Source organism: Epargyreus clarus, unplaced genomic scaffold (assembly GCF_041222505.1).
Source record: "Epargyreus clarus isolate Ecla_fem2 unplaced genomic scaffold, WU_Ecla_fem_2.2 ptg000001l, whole genome shotgun sequence".
NCBI classification, from domain to species: domain Eukaryota; kingdom Metazoa; phylum Arthropoda; class Insecta; order Lepidoptera; family Hesperiidae; genus Epargyreus; species Epargyreus clarus.
This window is the reverse complement of record NW_027332209.1, coordinates 5,608,460-5,624,441: the sequence shown is the minus strand read 5'-3', so window position 1 is coordinate 5,624,441 and position 15,982 is coordinate 5,608,460. Positions and strand designations below refer to the sequence as shown.

Below are 15,982 nucleotides of genomic sequence, written 5' to 3'. Positions count from 1 at the left end.
ATCTTTGTTATTCTGAAATGTCAAAAGAATTCTCAGTAGGAAGTGGCATACGAATCGTAGTGGCGTATGTTTCTCATCATTTTTTGCTACAGCTTCCGTTGTCGGGTGCGTATGCTCACACTTACCGTTCGATGTAAGCGACTTGTCTCACTACTATCATATTATAATAATGTGCTCGCTCGCTCCGCACGTGATTTTTTTGATACTTATCTCAGTATTTGAATTCACAAGCCTAGTTTTTTACCGGTCTCAAAGGAATCAACAGAAAAATCTGTTGAAACTATTCCAATGTTGGGTTCCAATTTCATCTCAAAAATGAACACATTCAACACGCGTAGTCCCACACTAAAAGACGAATACATAAATATCCCGACTGATTAAAGAAATATTAGGTCTTTTAGTCTAAGATTAATATTATGTCTAGAGAAGAATCGAATCCGGAACACTCAGATCGGTATTGCATTCTTGTTGTCTTATGAAAGGTTTTTAGTAACGTTCTAGCCATGTGCGTGTCCGTAAATTTCGCATGTAATAATTTAGAACTTTTAACATTAACTCTAATTTGATTTCTTAACCTACTTTCTTTCACAGTTACGCATATGACATAAAATCAAATATTTATTCATTAAAATAATCATATATTATTACAACGCATTTGTTTATCCCGAAGCGAGCATCGCTCATCGCCTGTCAGTAAAGCGATCGCAGTTCAAATATAGCACATGGTTGAAATACTCCGATTGTTGAGTGTTGACAAATAGCCTGTGAAACGCTCGTGACTAATCAATTGTAACGAGAAATGTTATCGTAACCGCTTTCTTTTAGCTTTAAACATCACGCTTTCAATCTTTTTGAACTCAAATGATGTCATTGTTCGACGCTTAGTAAACAGTATGGAAAAACTTTGTTTACTAAATAGGGAAAAATGATAGCATTATTTAAAAATAGAGGTGTAGTGTTATTCAAAAATAGTTTATGAATAAACAAACGCTTTACTTTTTAGATGGATAACAGCCGTTAACAATAATCAATCTTGCATGCAATTTTTGCTAACTAAAAATCGCATTTTGACAATATCTGCCAACTAGACAATACGAAATTTCAATCTTTGGTTACACACATTGGGTAACAGATTTTTATAAAAGACGTAAATAATCTAGTTATATAAGCTAAGTATTATCTGACATGAATTTTGTTTTCTAACTTTGAACATAAATGATTGAAATAACTTATTCTCCAAATTCTTCTGATTTTTCGAAAATATCTGTATAAAGATTTATTTATCACATGTTTTAATGTTTGAGGAATATGCCGTAAAGAAAACAAACCTGAGAGTTCTGTAAAAAAAGTTCACAAATAGTTTTGAAGTATTCCTTCCATTTCGCACAAGGCTCATTCTGAGAGAACTTCAGTTGCCCGTCAGTGAAACAATGATGACGACGAAATAGTTTGAATGTTTTTATATAGAGAATGCAGTTACCACACGTCTGTAGTTTAAGTTATTAACGGTGTGAGAACTTCGATCTACCGTGAAATTAAAGTCAGTGAAGTAAGTATTGTTTAGGGCAAAATCGATTTGGGGAAAATTGGAGTAAAAGGTTCAGAAATTTGGTTATCCTTTCTAAGGGAAAGCCATGACTTGCGTAAACAAAAATATTATTGAGTATTATAAAAAATTCCGCACAAAATAATATTACATTCCCCTAATAACCGTACGTTAAGGGAATTTTGTTGAAAACGGAAAATATGTTAAAATATGTGTAGGATAATACTCGTATGTAATATAGAGAAAGAAGATAAGATAAATACAAAACACTGTTTATGTGCACATAATATGATTTTGTGAACTTATTAATTTTCTTTAATATTATATATATTTTGCCTCAATTATATAAAAAGTCAATTATAAATGAATTTAATTACTTTGTTTAACAATAGACTGATTCAACTGGAGGTACCACTGCTACCTCCATTTCTAGCATGAAGCAGTTCTGACTAATCTTAGTCTTTAGGCAGTGACAACGCATCTCTGATCGGCTTCAGATATATCCAGTGTTATATGGAGTCCACAGATGTCCACGGTTATGTCCATATTGGGAGTGAGTTTGATGTCGTTTGATGGATTGCGAGCTTGTTCGCTTCAATTTTATAATAATAATTCGCCAAGTAAGAGTCGAACTCGCAAATTGAGGATTCCGTACCACCATTCATAATTTTTTACTTATTTTGATTCTATTATTTTCAACAATACTAAGTTATATGATACAACAATAGATGGCGCAATGATGTTATTATACGTAAACAACGTATAATAAAATTAAAATAACTATATTAAAATATGTTTTATGGTTCTTATTTGTATTTATTATAATACCAGTTATAACAGTAAACAGATTGTAAAAATTTAAACCGTCTTTTTAGTACGATTTAAGAGTTAGATCGAAAAATGCCGAAAAATACCGGTTTGTTGTATGAAGGCCCCCTTTAATATTCAATTTTATTTTATTTTTAGTATTTGTTGTCACAGCGGCTACCTTTATGCATCCTCTTTAAAATGTCAAATTTCATGTGTCTATCTATTAGGTCCCGGAGATATAGCCCTGTGACACACGGACAGACGGACAGACAGCGAAGTCTTAGTAATAGGGTTCCGTTTTTAACTTTTGGGTACGGAACCCTAAAAACGACTTTATTATTTTTAGCAAACCAAACAATATTTATAATACTTATGCTTTCTTAAGTTCCGAATTCATAAATATCCTTAAAGTTACATTAAAATATAAAAATCCTCGCAGTATCCTCGTTACTCGAGTATTCAGCGCGCGAGTAATATTTCAACCAAATCCAATATTTCGAGAGTATTTTTCCCATCTGCACATCTATTGAACGGATGCGAAAATAATGAGTCTCGGCGGGTTCTAATTTAAACCCAGTGTCAGGTATTCCGTTCTTGTTCCTGCATATCTAAGTTGATCAGCAAAAACCAGGGATTATCATACCGGTGTGACGTAGGTACCCGCTACTGTCAGAGATTCCAAGGGACGGTGGGATTTAAATGTCTGATTGTTCTATGTAGATACAACAAATGTACTATAATTGTAATTAATGGTTTGATGCTTATTGAACATTGACTTTTGTGTATTGTAATTGCAGTGAAGTGATATTTTCGATTAGAGATGGCCCAATTAAATGAATCTCATGAATTATAGCATTAACATTAGTTATACATACCCTAAAATAAGTTACGTTGCATTAAAGTAGGTACTATTCATAATCTTAAAATATTTAAAATGAAAATTTTGCGAACCATATTTATGTAAACATTTAAACGTATATTATTCTAATCAATATCTATACTATAAGATAAATTGATTTTATTATTAGTAAGAAGTGATTGAAAATACGAATCATTTATACGGCCAAAAAAAACCTTTTGGTATAATCTTTCAAAGGCCCTATCTTAATAATATAGCAGACTAAAAATAAAACACTTACGCAATCCACGAGAATTCCGTATCCTCAAATACGAATACATACCTTTTTGTTCCTCAACAAAAAACCTAATTCCATCCCTTTGTTTCGAGGGTTCGGTTGAGTATTTAGGCAAACGGAAAACGAGAAGTTTGTGTTGCTATCGAGTTTCGTATAAAGTATTGGGTTAAAGGAGTAGTGTAAGAGATTAGCCCCCCGGGTGAGTACCTGAAAAAAGGAAACAATTATTTAATTAGGTTTTTAAATGCACACATGTAATTTTATATCTATGTCTACTACATACTATACGTTGTTATGGATTTAATTAATTCCATAGATAGCTCCAACAGCATCCTGAAGATGATAAGCAATAGAGTAGACTGTAGATTTATTTCTCATTGCAGTTTTCTACGTATAAAATTGTAATGTAACTTAAAATTTATAATGGTAATTAAAAAAATAAGTCTTTGTAACTTGAAATAAATAATTAAATTATTTAAAAAAATATAGCTATATATTCAGTCCTTAAGATAAGGGAAATTCGCTGTCTAAATAGCCGTCAAACCTTTACCTTTGATCTGTGAAAACGATGTAGAGCATAGTTATAGGCCTTAAAACTTTTTAAGGGAACCTTTAGCGTGTAGTTTTCCTTACGTTATGTTATCCATCACCAAAGCAAGTGCTAACTTACTTCCAATACGCTTTTTTATATAATATAGGAGTAGCAGACGAGCATCCAGTCCAGTCCAGTCCAGTCCAGATAGGATTAGATATTCCTACCTAAGTTCGGCCAAAGATGCGCCGCTACCCCTGAGGACGAAGCTGTAACGCCTCGGAAAAGTATGTCTCCCTTAACACCCTTAGCCTTCAAACCAAAACACAGTTATAACACTGTTATGAGGCAGAAATAACTTCAAATCACTAGCTTTAAAACGTAAAAACCCGTCTTACTGTCTACTTATCCCAATACACGTAACAAAAAGCTCAACTAGTGCACGTAATAAAGAATAGTGGGAGCACTACATAGTATCCTAGTAAACTGGGTTGGATATACGAGAATTACTGTGAGTAATGCGCATCTTCTGCGTCTTATGCAAACAGCTTTGCTCCTACAACAGTATATTAAATCACCGACTTCTCTCTACCACAATATTAAAACAGCTGCTGAAGACAGACTATCGTTACTTTTATATTGTTGTTATTGTTAGTTAGAAAATAATGTTAGATTCTTATGTTTTTCTCTACTGATTATCCAGGCGGAAAAATACATGTTCTTATATTTAAACCTAGGCATAAATCAAGCAAGCGTCCTGATGGAAAGTGTTTATCGTCGCCCATAAACATTTGCAATGCCAAAGGTGTCGCCAAAAGATCAAAATTGTAACAAAAATCAATACAAAATTACTCTTGAAACTTAATTTTTTTTTTGCAATATCAATAAGGTGCGCGTGATCATCATAATGCACAAAATGCTACATTTTTTTGATGATAAAAGAGTAGCAGACTAGCATACAGTGCACCTTAGGGTAAGTGGCTACTGCCACCCCGAGGTGCGAGAGGATTACCGAGGCAATCAACCCCAGGTAAGAGTAGATTCCTTTTTTTTTTTTGTTCACGAGGGGGAAACCTATTCTTGTCCCGGAACTACAGGGATAAAGAGTAGATTCCTACCTGAAGTCGGGCACAGGACTAAGCTGAAATGCCTCGGCAAAGTATGTCCCTTATCCCTTCAAACCAGAACACAGCAGCGCTTAACACTGCTGTTTATAGGCAGAAATAGGTGTGGCGATGGTGCCCCCAGAGTCGAACCACGGAGGGTTCTAACACCATCGAACTTTGTCCGAGAATAATCGTGTATTCTAATTTTGCAGTGTTAAATACATCGCCAATCAAAGTGTGCGTCAAATTAAGCGGCTGTTCTGATTGTTGTATGTATGTTGTATGTAATACTGTCGTGTTCAGAGGAGTTTGTCCTGCGTCTAATGTAAACAGTGCTACAACGCTATATTAAATTCCCGGCGTCTCTTTGACTTATCTGTATAGTGAAGAAAAATAAAGACGAACGTTTAATTAGTCAAAAAGAATAAATTTGGTGTCTATTACTTCTGAAATATCGTAGTCATGTGTTTACAAGTAAAATGTTTTGTCTTCCAGTTCTTATAAATATCACAGGGGTGCAAAAAAAATGGTCGGCCATTTTGGCACGTGCATCATATTGGATTTAGAATGACGTCACTAAATTAATTGTGCGATGTCGTCTAAACTAAACGTGTATTAAAAATTTCAGCTCAATTGGTTAATAATAGCTAATTCAAGATTCATCTCATATACTCGTACATACGAACTAATAGGGCATGTTAAATAAATTTAAAAAAAAACATGAAAACGACAACTTTTAAACTCAGATTAGAAAATATCACGTGCTTAGACAGAGGGGCGCACTAAAACAATCAAAAAGCCAATACGGCTATTTATTACAAGAACCCACAAAGAGCGAGCAACCCTTTGTTAATTTATCTGAAGTACACACTTCCATCCCTCTGTGCACGAAGCAATTTGCGGAAGGAATATTAGCATCATAACAAATAATCGATATTCAATTATTTGCATAAACCGCCCCGAGTTGATCGAATCGTGTTAGAAAAGGGCTAGGATTAGCTGGGTACGTTTATAAAGAAGATTTTCAAAATTGCTGCATAACTTTTAAGATATTATTAAGTTTGAAGGTATTGAACGTAATGACTGTTTAGTTACATTTCAGTGTTGTTTTTCTTTCAATAAAAAACAGACACATACTGACTGGCACACTAATGACTGGAAAAACAAAATTAGTATAAACAAGTAGGATAGAATGATTAGTAACTAATTGTGGAAAACCATTTAATTGGTTAACATATTTTCTCTAGTGGAGAAAAATATTGACAGCATCACAAACTAAAAGCTAAAACAACATTTTTTTGCTACATTCTTAGCTTAAATTTTAAACTCAAAAAACCATTAAAATTAAAATGGGCAACGGATTTCCGGCGTCATATTTCCACATTAACGCTAAAACCAGATCCCGCAAGTCGGCTATCAGCGAAAAAGGACGAAAATCTCAATTAACCGCGCTACACGTTTCGCCAAATAAATTCTAATAAAGTTAATTAAGCCATAGCGACATTATCTCAAATTTTTACCTCTCTAAATTAAAACAAAAAAGGCAGGCTTTCAAACGTCCACGGAAGGGGAGATAAAGTTCCGATCTACGTGACCGTGGTACCTGTTCCGCTAAAGAATGCAATGAACAAAACTTAACTTATTCCAGTCGAGTGTAATTCTACAAAGGTTTCCAGAGCCGGCGAATTTTATACAACCGAATACGAATAGTAAATTTAATATAGTAACTGCGTACCTTGTTTTGTAGAACATGGAGAACATGGGATAAATTTTAATGAGTAGGGAAGGGACTTCCAAAGTTATTTATCGATATAGATATTGAATATGCAGAAACGTTAATAAATCGCAACACTTAAACAAAAATAACATGGATATACATAATAACTATAGGTAATATTCAACTAGCCGATATTATGTCATACAGGTAGTCTATTACGAGTGAAAATAAAATGTGGGATATTTATTGGATCTCGTAACCTCTTACTCGGACAGAGAACTTCAAGTCTTTTATGTAAAAAACGAACAGAATAAGTGAATAGAACGGCGCTGATATATTGCGATACATTCAAGCTTATTCGGGTGCTCAAAAGGCGTAAAGAAGTGTAATCCAATCCGTATTCGATAAGGCTTCGCGTATAAAAAAGTATTACGACAAGTATTTTATTTCTTTGCGGTGATAATTCGGTGAGCATCTGTGTAACGAAAGAGATAGAGAATCATCACTAATACGTAAATAAGATAGGTGCGAAAGAGAAATACGAGGGTAACTTAATCCCACGTTAATGATAACCTCTGCACCTGCGTGTAATGTCCGCCGGAAAATATGGCTCGTAAAGACGAAACAAGACGTTAAAATTAAGAAGGGTTCGAGTTTTAGGGCTAGTAAATTGAATTGTAAACCAAAATCGTAACTCTGAAATAAAAACAACCCTTTATGGATATTGGCGATAACTTTGCTATATAAAGATAGCCCAAATTGACAAAAATATTAATAATTAAAATATAATGAATTGTAAAAAAAAATTACTGAAGTTACGAAAGCACGTGTATTTTGTGATGTCAAGGAGTCAGTTAAAATCTATCCTAAATAGAAAATTATTTTTTCTGCCAGCCAGTCATAATTGTAGGGAACCTACTGCTCAGCTTAAATACTATATTAATACGCTTACAAATAAGTATAATATTGGGAGGTTATAAATATATCCCTCCTCTCCGGTAAAAATAATGTATCGACATATTGTAGTATATGATTACCACTTCATTATACTCCTGACTGACATTTTAAAATATTAATCCTAGATAAACCTGCAAGATAAACATCACAATAATACATTCAAGTTTTCACAGGTATTTAGCATTGAAAACTAAATAAATCTTATGTAATTAGATGACACCCTGACAATGGTATTGGATGTACAAACCACAATTAATCTCATCTTACCCTCAGGTGAGGATAGGCCGCGACCTTAGATAATGAGATGACTCATATAGATTACACTACATTTGAATACAAGGAAAAACTGGTTGCACTTGTAACTCTTTTGTGACTCGAGTACCACGTGTAGGTTGCGTATATAATCACAGAGTCGCCTGAAACTATGATTATGATTTGAAGAACTTATTTTAGGCACTAAGAAAATAATAAATAAAGATTGGTATTTGTCCCAACAAATTTTCATTAAGACGTTAATACAATCAAAATAGTTAAAATTAATCATCGTTAGAATGTTACTCAACCAGGCGTCAAACTTGATACCCATACAGCATAGACCGTTGGGAAAAACGAATCAGCTATCAAATATTTTAAATATTGTTTTTAATAATAAAAATTGTCCACCCAGATTTGATAAAAGTTACAAAATTTGCGTGTGTAGAGCCGATCTTTCAATAATGTGTATCCCTAATACTATAATTAAACCTAAAAATGTGTACCTAATTTAGTTAAAACGGCTGAACCAATATAAAAGGCTAACTAACCTATAAAACCGCCTTTAAAAGTCACGATTCAACGAAAAAATGAACGCAAAATAAAAGTTTGCAAAGCGTCAAAAACGCGATCGCAATATGAACATAAACTGAATACCTATTTCCATCACAAAACATTTTCTTTTCATGGATATTTCTGAACAATTTTGCGACACCTCGCTCAATACAGCGACAAAGCAACCAGAATACACAGGCAAAAGCATAATCCATTTTAATTAAGACTTACTGAAAGTTTGTTTTGACGAGACAATGTGACAGGCGACCCATTTTTTTCCTCCAAAGTATAAGTAACTGTCTTAGCATTAGCGATCATCCGGGAACGAACTACGACTAACGGCTAAATTAATGCACAACAAAGCCTTTATTATGTTACTAGCAATACCCGCGGCTTCGCCCGCTTTTTGTTCAATCATAATAAAAAATAAGTAGCTTTCTGATTGTAATATAATTTACATGATCGGTTCAGTATTTCCGAAGATAAGGCCTTACAAACAAACAAACAATTAAAGTTACAAACTTTACCTATTTATAATATTAGTATAGATTTCTATCCTATATTACACACACGTTTACGTGTACACGTTGTATTTTGCAGTAAATAAGAAAGAGGTTAAAATATATAATGAGTGCTATCTGTATGAAATAAGTTGATAATAAGCTTATGGACATATCTGATAAAATAACAATAGAATACGGATTTTAGAGAGTTCATTACGTACAATAACAATGCCTTCAGAAAAAAAAAAGATAAATCTCAATGCTTGGAACCAATTAAAGGTTATCATACATGTATACCAGTAACACAGTAGCGCTACTATAAAGCGGAAATAACCATTAATAGCCATTAGTAACCTTAATAAACGTAGGTAGAAATTCCAACGAATGTTATTAAACCGACTTATATACTACATATTCTGTAGCTTAAATTTCTCTAGCTCGAGTATGCATTCCCATTACTCGCTCAATTTACTTACTAACTCAAATCTTTACTAGTAGTTGATGTGACCAGTCCCTTAAGCTGTAAAGTAGCACAGTAAACAGTGTAGACAAAGGCCTTAAGACGACTTGTGAGCAGTGCGAACACGTTCTAATGTTTGCGTTGCGCCCCACAATAAAGAATACAATTAGAGAACTTAATTTGTAATGTTAAAGACAATACAAAGTAAAATTAAAGATCTTAAGGTGGAAATAATTCATAAAATGGTATTTTTGACTTTGTAAGACAAAATTAAACTTTAGTCACATGTTGCCTACATTGTGACTGTTGCTCATGTTAATAAAAAGCATAGGAACTTTTTATGTCTGCATACTTATGAAAATTTGTAACTCTTCATAGCTTTAATGCTTCCAAAATAAAAAGGACTACAAAGTAATATGCTTAAAGCCAGAAAACATGTACGGTCAGCTTCATTAGTAGATGAGCAGATCAAAATTCCAAAAATATCTATACACCAAACGTTCATAAGTAGCTAATCAGCCTTTTTTTGTTAACGAGGTCTATAGGTATTTTTGAAACCCTAATATGTTCATCTATTTTTGGAGCTGGCTGTACATAAAGTTATTGCCATATTTAAATACAAATATTCGCCTGTAACTATTGTTTACCAAATAACAGGATGCTAGACATATTAACATTACTAGCTTCACATTGATTACAATAGACGTAAAATTACAATACCTCCTAAAAGTCGCTGAAATAAGAAAAGTAACATCACAGAGCTACAAAGGAATAAGGTTATGCAAAATGTATTTTATAATGCCGAGCACGTATCTTAAATCTGCAGTTCTTTTGTACATTATATTTTTTGCGAGATAACGCAAAGTCTGTCTTAGACCGGACTTCGGAAACATTGTTATTGCGTTACAGAAAGTTTCAGTTAAGAGTGATGGTTGTAATAAGGCAGTTATAGCTTTTTTTTCGTTTACGAGGGGGAAACCTTCAAAAGGTACCCAATGCCGTGGGAGCGATGCAGGGTTATGTGGGATTCTTACTGCACTAAAACCCCCACGGCCGTCCTCGGCGCTGCGTAGAGGGCTTCGGGAACTCCAAAGCAACCGGAGAAGGCAATTATTATAACCTAGTTGATTAAACTGTGATCTTATACTGAGAGAATCCTGGGCTTGAATCCCAGTGCTATATGTTTTCTAAGTTATAAGCATATTAGAAATTAAATATCACAGGAAAGCCTTTAAGAAATCTATGATCTTAAAAGGCATAAATACCTCAATATTGCAATTTATGGTAACGAACTTACATTTTAGGTAATATGAAGAAGTGTGAAGTATACCAATATGCACTGTTGAATCTTGTAGACTATGACCATAGATTAATAAAGATACTTCCCCGCCTTGAAATTGAATGAAGCCACAAACGGCTTATTAGTAAGTTCTTTTTTTAATTCTTGACAAATAAAAACATTTTTAGAGAAAATTTACGAATAAATAACTAATACTGTGTAATTTACATAATAAATAAATAATTATTTCAAATATTTTAGGGGCATTTTAGCATGAAGACGTGGCAAAACTTGTTTACGCAATTATTTCAATTCTCAAAACTGGGTACATTTTCTTGTTAGGTGTGAGTAATCTTTACTAATCTATGACTATGACTTATAACCTTTTAATTTGAGAGGAGTTAAGAGGAGGTCCATACCCAGCAGCGGGACAATAATGACTTGTTGATGAACTGTTATAGTACAGTTAATTAATAAATAGTTGACAATTTAATATTGTAAACGATAATGCAATCCACTTAATATAAAACGCGGTTAATGCGGTCTGTAGCTAATTATAATATATGTACTTTATATGACGACCCGCGTGGCACGTTGGTCACCATATTATGAAGTGATATGCGGACAGTTCAGGATTCGATTCACAGCTAGACAGACATTTAGATGAAATATTTAGAGTTACGCTGGGTTGGCTATTTGTTTTTGTGTATGTGTACATCACACATACAAACAAGATCCTAGTTCAGTATGAGTGTAGAGAACGTTATTTTTTTGTCATTCTTTTTATGATAGTTATGTAGTGTATGATAGAACATTCAGGCCATAGAACAGGAGTTCATCCTGAAATCAATCGCAAATGCGTTGCCTCTATTGGAGTAGGAGTAAGAGTAAGTAAGAGTACACTAGGAGTAAGATGATCAACTCATATGTAAGTCAGTCAGTATCCTTACCCTTACATCAAAATTATGGTCAAAAGATTTTTCCCCGATCAAACACTATTGATACTGTATCTATTTCATCATGTAATTGTTTATTTAGAGTAACAAAGACTTATTTATTTAATTACAATTATTTTTTTTAGGTACATTACAATTTTATATGTAGGAAACTGCAATGAGAAATAAATCTACAGTCTACTCTATTGCTTATCATCTTCAGGATGCTGTTGGTGCTATCCCGGACACGGTACATCAGGGAGCTGCATCTTTTTCTCATTATGGTGTAAAAACAGTTTACATGAGCTTCTGCAAACATCTACTATGATTCTAAATTTATTAATAACAACAAAGTTGTCTCTATTATTGTCGTTCCCATAATACTAAGTCTGACCGGATTTTAACTCTCATTGTTATTACAATTTGGTAAGAAAACACAGTTATAGTAAGGAATACTGAAACCACACTAACATCGTCTAACAATGTTTGCTAGATTTTAATGTAATTGAAAAGCTTTGCTAGCCTTCGCGGAATTCCGTTTGTTCTGGTCTAAATTGTCTACAATAATAACATCGCACAGGTATTTTCTTAAAACGTTTATTTTCTGAAATTTTTGTTAGCTTTGAAATATTTGTAGCTTTAGATTTCAAAATAAATAAAACGAAGTATACATATATCATCTTATATATAAAATTCTCGTGTCACAATGTTAGTTACCGTAGTCCTCCGTTTTGCTTTACCGATTTTCACCTAATTTTATGTGCATATTCAGTAGGTCTGAGAATCGCCTACTATCTATTTTTCATACCCCTAAGTGATAAGGGTTGTTCACCCTTAACTTTTTTTTATTTATATGGCAACACAAAGTTTGCTGGGTCAGCCAGTAAATACATATTTATAATTTGATTATACCTAGAAAAGAGAAAATTATATAAAAAAATAGATATTTAATCGCCATATTTTTATGTCCTGCTGGGCACAGTCTTTCCACAATTAAGAAAAACCTAGAGGTTCACCACTCAAATTCAGTAGTAAAGTATTCATAAAGAAGTAGATTACTGTCAGAATTTTCATGAATTCTCTTTAAAACGGTTATAAAAACAGAAATATAATTGGCAGTAAGACAAACAAAAACATCTTAAAAAGTGGTAGATAACAGGTAACAAGTTATTTACGTGTAATAAAGTGTATCTTGATGACATCCAACAATGTTGTTCGGGGTTCCGTCTAATCAAATGTAAGGGTGTTGTTTCACTTGCATACTACTAAGAGAGAATGCAGTGATACTAAAAATCAAATTGATTTCTATAGACGTTTTTTAACTATTGCCAAAACCTGAAGTGATTTCAATCTTATGACTATCATATTTTTCCATTGGACCGTTTTCTTCTACATTTAAATGTTATTTATTTGTAGCATCAATAAAAATAACAATAAGACTTTTTCTTAACACATGTTTATTTTTTCTTTGTTCTACTGCGAATAAAAATAAAACGAAGTTATTCTACAAATAAATACAAAACTTTCATAATATTTTGTTTGTATGTTTTAAAAATAATGGTAATATCTTAATTTACGTTATGTGTATCGTGTCAAGATTGAGTCATTTTGCTCATCTTATTCAAATTTTCATAGAGCTTAACTTTACTTTTTATACAATTCTATATAACTCTAATGTACAGAAGCTTATTAATATTTAAGCTTAAATAAACCCATAGTATGTCGTTCACCGGTTCATGGTGAAACAAATTAAGAGTTATATCTAATCAAATGTACGCCAGTTAAAACTTTTCCAATAAGGTTCCCCTCCAGATGCATTCCTCGTGGATGATACGAAATCGTGAGGCGTAAGGAAAATTCTTTCGGCGATACGAACGTAATTTGCGATAATTGGGTACACAAATACATGGTATATTCATCTCGATAATAAGGGCATAGGGAAGAGATATATATTATAGGATAGATTTGTAGGTAGTTGTGATTTTCATGTCAAGGAAAACTTTGTTTATTTGGTTGTAATGAATAGGCTCAAAAACTGCTGGATCGATTTTAAAAATTCTTTCACCATTCGAAAGCTACGTTATCCACGAGTAACATAGGCTATATTTTATATGAAATATATTTGATAAATAGATTTTGAGGCGGTACAATGTTTGCCGGGTCAGCTAGAATTAAATTTATCCTCGAATGCTTTTCTGCCATGATATGATTGGGATTTGGATTGTTAGTCTTAATCTAGTTCTGTAGTTACCGTTGTCTTGGTTTCATAGTCTTATTGGTTCTGAAGTTACCGTCAACCACTGCTGCCGTGCACGGTTCTTGAGAGAAGTTTAGGTTTAGTGCCCTAACTATACAGTGACCGAGTGCGGATTTGTAGACTTGAACTTTATATAAAGGAATATATGCTGCCTTTAATCCCAAAACTAATTAGCGTAATCTAACAAGGATTAAAATTAAGAAACATTTTTCACAAAAATGTACAAAAATCAGATTCTACAGCGAAACAGTGGTAAGAATTAATGTTTATTTTATTTAAATGATTGTGCCAAAAATATCCATAAGTTTCTTGCTTCAAACATTCTTTTGACATAACACACATAACTGTATATAATAACCTTGTCATCCCTATTTCGTTCCACAAGCTTAATATTAACGAGATAATCTTTCACGTAACTAAACTAACAAGATATATCCATCACATTATTACGAGACGTCCAATCTTCGTCTACAACTTCGTACATTCGAATTGAACTTGCCCCCCATCTTCTCCACGCACCATTAAACTAATGAGATAAATCTACTGCTAGGCCGATTTTTACCCCAAGCTGAACGTAATCTTTCAATCTTTTAATGATACAACTTGGAATACTCCGGCAATTATCACTGCAATCTTCGCTCCATCGGGGAATTGAGATTATAGGACGAGGCAATTAATATTTTTTATTTGACTTGATTTCTCAAAGAAGCCTGAGTAAGTGGTTTTCGGATCGATCGAATCATGTCACTCAGATTTTTTATATAATACAGAAGTAATAGACGAGATATCCGTCCGCCTGATGGGAAGTAGTTACTATCGACATTTGTAATCAACCCTAGATAAGACAAGATTCCTAACTAAGGTCGGCCACAGATGCGTCGCTAAAGATTAAGCTAGAATGCCCTGAAGATTAAGCTAGAATGCCTCGGAAAGTATGTCTCCCTTACCAGACCCGTCAAACCAATTTTATATCCACAACAGTGTAAAAAGCTGCTGTGAATATAAAAAACAGTGTCGAATTTCATAACAACCTTTACAATAGAACCGAAACGAAAACTTTACGCTTACACTAAAACCACGCGACCCTACCATGAAAACGAAAACAACAAAGTCACTACAACTCGACTATCCGAGTTTCGTAAATTACAATTTCCCTCTTTAAGCTATAAAAATATTTCAAGATGTACGTCGCGGGAGATTCACAGCATTATAATCACATGATGTATCTAGTACGAGAAATGGATTACATTTTTGAGCGTTTCCTCTCCATTGCCGGCGTTGTCTAGGGGATCGCGTAATTTGAATGATGATACCCATTGGATGTTTTAAAATCAGATTCTTGATTACTTTCCAGATAGCGTTCTAAGATTATTTTTTAATTTAAATAGCAGCTTCGAGGAGATGTATTAACAATATTCGTCTCCTTTGAAGTTTTAGTTGAAGGAAGCGACGGTACTAAAATTTGAAAAAAACATCTTTCCATCGGATATCGGATTCTTAAACGTTTACGACCGATTTGTGTTGCTCTACTAGGCTTAGACCACATAATATAAGCATATATTAAGTCCGCTAAAGTAGAAATTGACTTAAGATTTCTGCACTCTGAGATATGAATACAGAAAGCAAAGTAGATTTATGAGCAACAACAATCTCCGTTTTAGAATACTTTTTAAGAAATGAACTGTAGCGAAAACTTGTTTGTATTCAAGTTGAACTATTTTGTATACCATAGACTTTATATAAAAATCACAACTAATTTTACTTATTGTCTATAAAACAAAACTATTATATCAAAGATCATTACACTCAGTTCGTTACACAAATGCAATTTGTGTGAATGTGCTAGGGGACTGCGAACATTAGGCGTATCGTCACTTTGCTAAATTAAGTCTATCTTTTATTATTATTGACGAAAAGAACATTGGAAAAAGAAATTT

At 33.3% G+C, this 15,982-nt stretch overlaps 1 protein-coding gene across 4 annotated transcripts in view; it reads right to left on the bottom strand.

Annotated features, from left to right (window-relative positions):
- Window positions 1–15,982, bottom strand: part of Fas2 (neural cell adhesion molecule fasciclin 2) — a 148,331-nt gene that overhangs the window by 36,567 nt on the left and 95,782 nt on the right. The gene's annotated exons all lie outside the window — the stretch shown is intronic.